Here is a 10006-nt window from a genome sequence, read left to right as displayed (position 1 = left end):
TTGGCGTTTTTTAAAGTTCAATCTTTGGCCATCATAATAGATAGGTAACAAAAATATCGTTCTAAATACTTAGGTACATATCTAACTCAAAAAAATTCAAAAACCATTTTAGGGGAGTTGAAACTAAGCGCTCCAAATGCATAAGCAGCCGTGGATTTAGGGACGTGGAGGCCCGAGGCGCTAACTAATTTAGAGGCCCTACGATAAACAAAAAAATGAAAACCATAAGTTCCAAATACCAATGTACCTACCCAGTAAAAATAACAATGTATCTTCTCTCTTCCCTCTCCGATTACAATTAAAGATGACAGACAGTGATGAGTGATGATACATAATATGTAATATAAATGTGTAGGTACTACTGGTTTTGTACAAATATATATAATATACTTATATGTACTTATATCTGTAAGGATGGTTAAGTTATAATAGGCACTTTGGATGTAAGTTGTAGGGATTTTTTACTTTGGGTAATATATTTTACGTACTTTAAATGTATGACTGGTTTGCACTGTTGAAGGATACATGGCATATTATCAGGAGTAAATATTATTTTCATCAGTTTTTATACTCGGAAAAGGCCCATTTTCAGACAATATTACGGCTGTTCAGAAAATTAAAACATCCCCTGACCCGATATAAAGTAAATTAATTTTATTACTTTTTAATAATTCAAAATTGAATGCAATATTTAATTTGTCGGAGCGATAATCACGGGTATTTCACAAACGAGCTGCGTTCCGGTACGTTAGAGCCATTTCACACGGGATCAATGTTGCCATATTTTTCTTTGCTGATTATAGTACAAAGGCGTAAAAATTATAGTATTTCTGTAAAAAATATAGTACAGGAACATTTTTCGGCTCGAATCCTTTAAAATTATAGTATTTTGGCATATTTGGCGTAAAATTATAGTATTTTACATTTTTTGCAGAATCAAAATTATAGTATTGTACTATAATTATAGTACGGTTGGCAACACTGCACGGGACACCTGTGTGGCGCCACCGGTATGGCGAGATTCCGCATTTACATAACGTCGCTATAGGATTGGCTTGACGAATATCCGTTTTTTTCGAAATTGACCTTTTAATGCAGAATGATTTTTTGTATCTAAATGGACCAGAATCATCCTTTTCTTTAAATTACATTGTAATGAATACAGCATCCATGTGCTGTAAAAACAACAATTTTTACCTCCATGTATTTAAATATAGGATAATGAAATTTGTTTTTTATCTCCTGAACATTTGACATTTAGTCTATTCGACAAACCAATCCTACAGCGACGATAATATAAATGAACGCGACACTCGTGTGTCCCCGTCTGAACACGTCCATTCAGTTATGACGTATAAATGCGGAATCTCGCCACGCCGGTGGCGCCACACAGCTGGTGTCCCGTGTGAAACGGGCCGTACGGTTCATTTAGTAAAAGCGCAGCCTATGAGTATAATAATAGTCCAATAAGTAAAATTATCTAGCGCTCCGGTTCGTAAAATTTTCATTGAATGTAGGTACGTTGTGTAATGTGTCTAAAAGAAAAATAAGTAGGAAAGCACTTACCTATCTGTGTATTATTTTTTGAAAAACATTAATTAAAATCAAATTATCGATTACTTATCTAGTTTTGTATCGCAGTCTATTATGGAGGTTATAAAAAATATTAAAGGTCTTAGTGATTAAAAATTACGATTTTTAATTGGACTTACTAGTTTTCTGAATTAATAGACACCGTGACATTGTGACCTGAAATAAATCACTTGTTGTACACATCCTCTCAAGTTTAGTGTAGGTTAAGTCTGGTTTCAACCGTTCTAATAGGTGTTTAATTAAACGCCTTCACAGTATTTTTACATCCGTCAATTATTTAAGTATTTGAATACTAAAGTAAGTAGGTAACAAGTCTCCTTAAAACAGTGACCTACGTCTAAAGTTGTAGAACCTTCGAATATATAATTATACATAAGTGCCATTATTGTATGGAAGATTATAACCAATAATATATGCCTTAGAACCAATAGTGATTCTAGGGCATATACTAATCATTTTTTGCCACTACTTTCATATATTTATGCTCTGTGTATGACATATTTAAAAAAAATAGGATATGTTTATTTATTTCACTAAGTAGGTATAACAAAGTTGCATTTGGTATAAATGAATGTTTCCAAAGATTCGATTTTTAATTGGGTTATTTCATTGGTTCACATATTTTTCACTAATGAATATACTGGTTTACTGGAGGCATTAAATCCATGGAGTCATAAGGAAAATTAAACTTTTTTTTTTAATTTCAACCCGTCTATGTTCACGGGGCTCGTCAGTTTGTCGAATTCTTCTGTATCTTCACTGGTATAACTTTTAATACTTAGGTACACGAAACTTCATCGAATTATATTTAAGACGATACATCAGTGAAACAGCAAATAATTGTCAACTATATGTAAAACCAGTGTAGCCAAACGTACTATAATTATAGTACTTGTACTATAATTCTGGTCCGTGTACTATGTACGATATAAACCAGGTATAGTACGCCCAAAATACTATAATTTTGAATATCGGAGAAAATATGTAAAAAATACTAAAATTTCGATATTCTGTTCGATAAATTGGTGCAAAGTACTATAATATCGAAATATAAGAAGATTTGGAGAACGTAAAAAATATCCCTTGATATTGGGATTTTTTCTACGTTTTTCGGGCAATTTTTTTTCAAAGTTCTCCAAATCTTCTCATTTCTTGAATTCTTCGGTACGCATTTTTGGACGGAAGAGGTACTAAATAACAAAGGGTCTCGGAGTTACTCAAATTCTCCGTTATTTTTTTTTTATGAGAAACAAAAAACCTATATATTTTCAACAGATGAAAACGCGTACTATATTTTTTCCCCAAATACTATAATTTTGGAGGTTCTGTACTATAATTCCACTTTGAAAAGATGGCAACACTGTGTAGAACGAAATTACGGCCGCGTTGTCATTCGGAGAGCGATAGCGAGGAGTCTGCACGTCGATTCGTTTTGTCATGGCGTCGGATGAAAATATTCTTAAATCGTGTAAAGATGACTAAAAAACTTTACGTATGTACTTAAAAAAGAAAACATGACAATGAATATACTATTATTATTACGAAGATAATAATAAACATAACATAAAAAGGACGCATGTTGAACTTTTATGACAAACTATATTTCGTTCGGCTTCCGTCATTTGCACCCGCGACCCGCAATCCGCGCATCGCCTAGCCACGATTTTTTAGACCATGCCTCAACTGAGGTATAGCCTTAGTGACTGTAAATAAACAAATAGGTTTCCTCGTTCTTTGCTCACAGAGGAATTTCTCGTAGTAGAAAAATCTATTCAAAAACTTCCATTTTCAAAATTCTCAAAATAAACGACTAAAATTGTTTTAGGACAAATCAATGAAATAAAGGATTGTCCTCTTAAAATAAAGGACGTATGGTCACCGTATGTATGTTTGCAAAATTTTTCCAAATAAATTTGTATAATAAATATTGCATTATATTGCAGAGTAATAAATAACACTAGCGAGTCAAAGCTCTGAAATAATAAATAATATTGTATTAACGGTGACAGAAAAAAGCTTTATTGGCACCAGGAAAGAAATAGAGCATGACGCCATTTTAACTGGCGCCAGCACTCTGGTTGTATTAATTCACAATTCGCCAAATCATTAACAGCTATGAGTTTTTTATATTTTTAATGCCTAAAGAATGTTATACTACGTCTTAATAAATTACTAGTTATTATTAATTTATTAGTAATCATTCTCGGTTTAGCGTTGGACGCTAAACAAAGAGATGTCACAGAGACTTGAAGCTTTCGAGATGTGGCTGTATAGACGCATCCTCAAAATTCCTTGGACTGACCGGGTGACAAATGTTGAAGTTCTCAATCGAATGGGGAAGGACCGAGATGTTCTACGTAGTATCAAAACCAGGAAACTACAATACCTCGGCCACATTATGAGAGGACAAAAATACAGCATTCCCCAACTTGTCATTCAAGGAAAGATCAATGGGAAGCGTAGCAGAGGACGGCGACGCATTTCGTGGCTTAAGAACCTCCGTGATTGGTACGAGTGCAGCTCCACCGAACTGTTCCGGGTAGCAGACGACAAATATAAGATCGCCTTGATGGTGGCCGACCTCCGCTAGGGGATGGCACAATAAGAAGAAGAAGTAATCATTCAGCGAAAAACGAACCAATAGCTATTTTCTTCTGACATACTTATAGTCTAAAGTGAGTAAGGTGAATCGGGGTAAGTGTAACTTTGGGGTAAGTGTAGCTACTAAGATATCTCAGTAGCTACTACAAATTGGATGATGCCATCTATGGAAAGGTGATAGCAAAAAGTCACTGATTTATAAAAAAAATTATCAGAAATTGTGTCGATACCATGTTTTTTGAGGTGGCTACACGGATTATTCTCCAGACGATATTTTTTTGAAGTCGACGAGTGAGATGGTAGCTGTTACTAAACTATTTTTTAAAACACAGAAATCTGCACAGTATGGTTGTAAAATTTTGTGAGTATATATGTTTTGATACCCTGATTCACATGTTGTTATCGTTTTAATTACTGATAAGCATTTTAAAGCCTTAATCGAGTAGACACACTTTCCCCACGAAAGTAAACGCGTGGGGTAAGTGCACCTTTGTTTTGTGTCACACTTCCCCCATATATTTTCGATGAATTCGCATAGTCATTATTTTAACTAGTGATGGGACACAACGCACTATTTATATCGATCGAAAAAAATGTTCGTAACTGAAATAAAATGTTTATAATTTTATTATTATAGTTTTATGTTAGCTAACTAGGGACTCGGAAGAGGAGATAAGAATGCATGTGTTTCAATTTAATACCTAAGTTTTTAAAATAAGTGCTTATCTAACATGACGTAATAATTAATGTGTATTTTTTCCACATCTAAATACGCTGCTGAAATATAAATGAAAGACAGATACAGGAGCTTACAACAATGGAAAATTACAAGAAACAGTTGAATGTGTAAAAAACAATCTATTGACAGGGTATGAAGCTGCGAGGTAACACGGGATCCACGATCTACAATAATTATTGCTCATGTTTACGAAAGAAGGGAAGACAGTTTTAGCAGAAGTACAATATTACCCAAAGAGATTGAAACTTCTTTGGCAGAAAATTTGCATAAGTTAGAAATGCATGGTTTCTGTTTCACAAAAAGTAGTCCTCGAATTAATTGGACAGTATATTAAATAAAATAATATTAACACACCGTTTAAAAACGAAGTACCCAGACACAATTGGTTTATAGGTTTTATTAAAAGAAATAAGTTATCATTTAAAAAAAAAACGCAAATCGTAGAATATGCTCGCAAAAAACTTTACGATCCTTTTATAATCAATTGGTATTATAACATGTCTTATTAAACAGTACAATCATAAACCTGAATTTAAAAGATTGTCAACAAAGCATATAATATTATAATGTTGACAAAACAAGTTTTTCCCACGATCCTTCAAAAAGGAAACTCGTTAGTCGTATCGGATTTCCTTCAACTAAGATACGTTAAGTATCGAATAAAAAATACGTCGTTTTTGTTTCAGCACATCACTAGCTCTTCATAGACTAGTATGACACACTTACCCCAAGAAAAATGTTTTAGTCCATTTTGTTGAAATTCTATACTATAGTTTTAACTCAAGACTAAATATCCATCAAATGAAATATTATCTTTCTATGCATGTATTACGTTATGGTTTTGAAGTGTTTTTGGAATAAAGATGAATTTAGTTACACTTACCCCAATATTGGGGTAACTGTAACAAACTGACTAGTGACCAAAAATATTAAAATGTCGTATTATATTAAGATATACAGTGGGTTCCTTATGTACATATTAATTGTAATGCTTTTGTAGATCCTACGGTAAGGTTTTCAACTGTTTAAAACACACCTATTCATCATGAACCAGGTTGAAAGTCATGTCATTAGAGTCTATGTCGCATTTACCCCGACTCACCTTATGTATATTATAATATGAAGGAAGCAGTTTCTTTTGTGATTCATCTGTCTGAGACGATAGTACCTATAGATAGGCAATAACGAACCGCCCTTTATGCCGGGTCCACATTGGCAACGAGGTTGCCGGCGACATGTTGCCAGTGTGGACCCAGCATTAGAGGTCCACAGGGATAAGGCATGGAATCGCGGGAGAGAGAGATGGAATGTTTTTGATGAGGGGGATTTAGTCAGGATAATCACTGATTATGGTAAACTAATTTATTTACACAGGTAGTATAGGTATTAACACATTCTTTTTATGATGGCACACCTATGGATCCGATTCCCGTCTACGCGAGCTCGTAAACCCCATTCGTCACACTATTCGGTTAACGGTTCTCAGAGTCCATTCACCCTCATTTTAACTGAATAGTCTTCATCAAATACTTTTTCCGCAAACGGGCCTTGTTATCAAACAAATATTATTATAAGTAGGTTATCATCTTTGTGATTTATATTGTGCTTCAATAAATCAGCTATCAAAATCAGAGTTACGCCTGAAGCAACCACCTCCCCCCACCAATACATTCCACCCTTATCTCCTGTGATTCCTCCCCGAATTCGTTTGGAGCCAAAGGGCAGTTTGTTAGTAGGTACCTAAAATATTGTGGTTGCACAATATGTATGTAGTTTACTTCGATAAGGAGGTCCGAACTTATTTAGAACGCGTCTAAATATTATTTCGCTCCTTGTACAGCGCATCTACAAGAGAGCAGTATTGGGTGAAGGAAGACGCGTCTCACCCTCACGCCAGTAAGGCAGATATTCCATACTGACACACTTTCAAATGAGGGGAATGAACTTTAAGAATCCGGGATAAGTGTAAACCAAAGTTCGTTGCTAATCAATCAATTATACAATCGATCGCGCGCGAGGAGCGTTCAATGGATGCTGTCATTAAAAGGGGAGCCAACGAAAATACATCATCTTCCTCATCATGATTCCTTATCTATAGGTCATAAAATATGTATCTTCTTCTTCTTCGATGGCGCTAAAGCTCAAGTCAAGCTCTGGCCTCCTCCACCGCCGTCCTCCAGCCGGAACGGTCATCCGCACGTCTTTTCCAGTTCATGATTTTTAGCAGACGGTTGGCATCTTTTGTAATGTTGTCACCCCATCGTGTGCGTGGCTTTCCTACTGGCCTTTTCCCCCTGGGTTTCCTTCGAGGATCTTCTTCGGTATCCGTGACTCAGGCATGCGCTGGACATGGCCTGCCCAATTTAGTCTCTTGGTATAAGCGGTATAGTTCCGTGTTGTACCTAATTCCCCACCATCATTCATTGGTCCGTATATCCGCCTCAGGATCTTTCTCTCAAAGCAATCCACCATTTCAGCTGCTTTCACATTTAGCGTCCATGACTCGCACCCGTATACAACGACTGTGCGAATGACGGTTTTATAGAGCCGGGTCTTAGTTTTTCTGTGGACATTTCTGGATTTGAATATGGGCAGCAATGAGAAGTACGATTTATTTGCAGCGGTTATACGGGCTTTTGTTTTTTCCAGTTCCTCGTTCTCTTTTGTAATATTGGAACCCATAAAATATGTATAGGCACGATAAATTACTATTCCATACAAAATTTCCTATTGATTATGGCACAATATCATTGACAGATAGATACCTATTTATCTAGGAACACAGAACAGTTTAATTTTGTTTCCCGGATAGGATACCACCGACCCAACACCGGTTTCGATTAAAAATATCTGTAGGTAGGGTGAAGGTACGCGCACGTAAGTACCTACATAATTTAAAAAAAAATAGAGATCGGTTCACACTTCACCGATACCTACTTGAAATAAAATTGATACATTGCACTTATCATCAATAACCTGTGTTTATTGATTTATACACAAGAGATGAGTGATGTAAGTACATACATATACTTACTGTAAATATTTCTATTATATTCTACATATAAACACTTCGTAGTGGTATAAATTATTGTCAAATGTGTCACAAATACTGAGGAAGTGGATATTATTGAAGGAGTAATAACTATATACTTTATTTTATTTCAAATACATTAATTATTCTGTGTAATGGGGGAATGGCATGGGGATAAATCTTAGACTATAGACACATCTAGACGCCACCCATTGCATTGCTAAATGAAGCTGCGTGCCGTGCGTTTGGTTTGTGGGCGAGCGAACGCATTCGTATTCAAATGTTCGAGACCATAGACCATTTCGCTAGTGCTCGCACTAGACGCTCAGAATTAAAATATTTTTTTTCTATTTTTTTACGTTATATAGTATTTTTAAGCGGTCAAAATGCAACCATTAGGTAAAAATATCCATAATTAAAATTATTTTAAAGAAACAAGGTCACTTGATATTAAAATATATAATAATATACAAATAAATTATCACAAACATGTATCAACTTATCTATGAAACGTAATACCATCTGCTTGCTTATCAGTGCGGCTACCACATTTTAATACAGCATACAGAACCATCTTTTCTTCTTAATTAACTAAAAATATTTACCACTGACTTTATGTTTAACAGAAAAAATATCAATTTTAGCAACACGCGCTCGCAGGTTATCGACGCTTAGTTAAGCAACAAACTAAGACTTGGCGGCGACACCATAGCAAATCATCTCACACATCTGTAAACCTTTTATCTTACTCTATTGCGTGTCGCAGAGATTATAAGGGTGCCGAATACTTTCTCACTCGCACTCGTGCATCGTTTTTGTTCAGGCCTTGCTAAAAACATAAATAAATAAAGAATTCTCTCAAAAACTCATTAATGATCCCGCAGAAGAATGTTGTCGGTGATCATTCATCTTTTATGTGTCTAGCTGTAACTTCAGTTCTTTAGCGTAATATAATCAATAACATTCATGAATATTATGATGATGATGCCTTTAAAAATAATATTATCCTTACAAAATGTTTGTAAAGCTCTCAAGAAGTTAATATTGTAAAACCACTTATGGGCAGAGCGTAAAACAGTGGGAGGCATTGTTTATTGTAATAATATTAATGACTGAATGAAAGGATTAATACGATTGTATTAGCTCAGTGGTTACAAACATGTGGAGATGTCATTTCATGAGGTACGAAAAAGAAGGAAAATGTGTATTTACTGATAAGGCTTGTCGGGAGGCTCGTAGAGCAGTTCTAATAATCAAGAGTTATAGCGGAGAATGGTGTGTATTTAAAGATCGCGATAATCACAGTGTAAACTGTTAAGATTACAATAAATAACAGTCTAGCACGTAAATATTTTACTAAAATTATCTCATCATAAATTATACTAATGGTTTTATAAATGCGTTTAAAAATTAATAAATGTAAAAAATCTTAACACCACTGCACATTCATGTACCGAAATATGACTATATTCTAAAACATTAGAGCGAGAGGTTTAAAAGAATACTTTTTTATGTAATAAAAATACTTTATGCAGTCATCAAATGTTTAAAATAAATATAAAGGATAATAAGGCTTCAAAATTATATAAATGGATTATCTACAACGTTTAAGGAATGTCCAGGATCATAGTTTGAAAATACAAAAAAAAAACTCAATTTTGACCTACGACGAGCATGTCCCCCCTTAAGTTTATTTCAATTTTTAAGAATTATAAATAGCTGAATGAAATATCAAATTTATCACTTCTTCCACTTCAGTTCAACTTTTTAATTTTGGTTTTAACACTGAGTTGGTGGATGCTTTATTTAGGTGGAGAGCATGTTACGCACTGCGTAAACTACCTACAACAGTACCTACACGTGTACGTCAAAAAGTTTTAAATTTTTCACGGGGTGCAGTATTGTCATTTGTTTATAATGATAGTATTTTGTACAGAGAACATTTTTCATTTTGTATTCTTCAAAATTATTGTATTTTTAGCTTATTTGGCGTAAAGTTACAGTACAATATAGGTACCTACCTACCTACTATTACTTATACA

Source organism: Rhyacophila brunnea, unplaced genomic scaffold, assembly GCF_057557595.1.
Source record: "Rhyacophila brunnea isolate RB1 unplaced genomic scaffold, BYU_Rbru_1.0 scaffold_21, whole genome shotgun sequence".
NCBI classification, from domain to species: domain Eukaryota; kingdom Metazoa; phylum Arthropoda; class Insecta; order Trichoptera; family Rhyacophilidae; genus Rhyacophila; species Rhyacophila brunnea.
Note: the sequence above shows the minus strand (reverse complement) of the source record.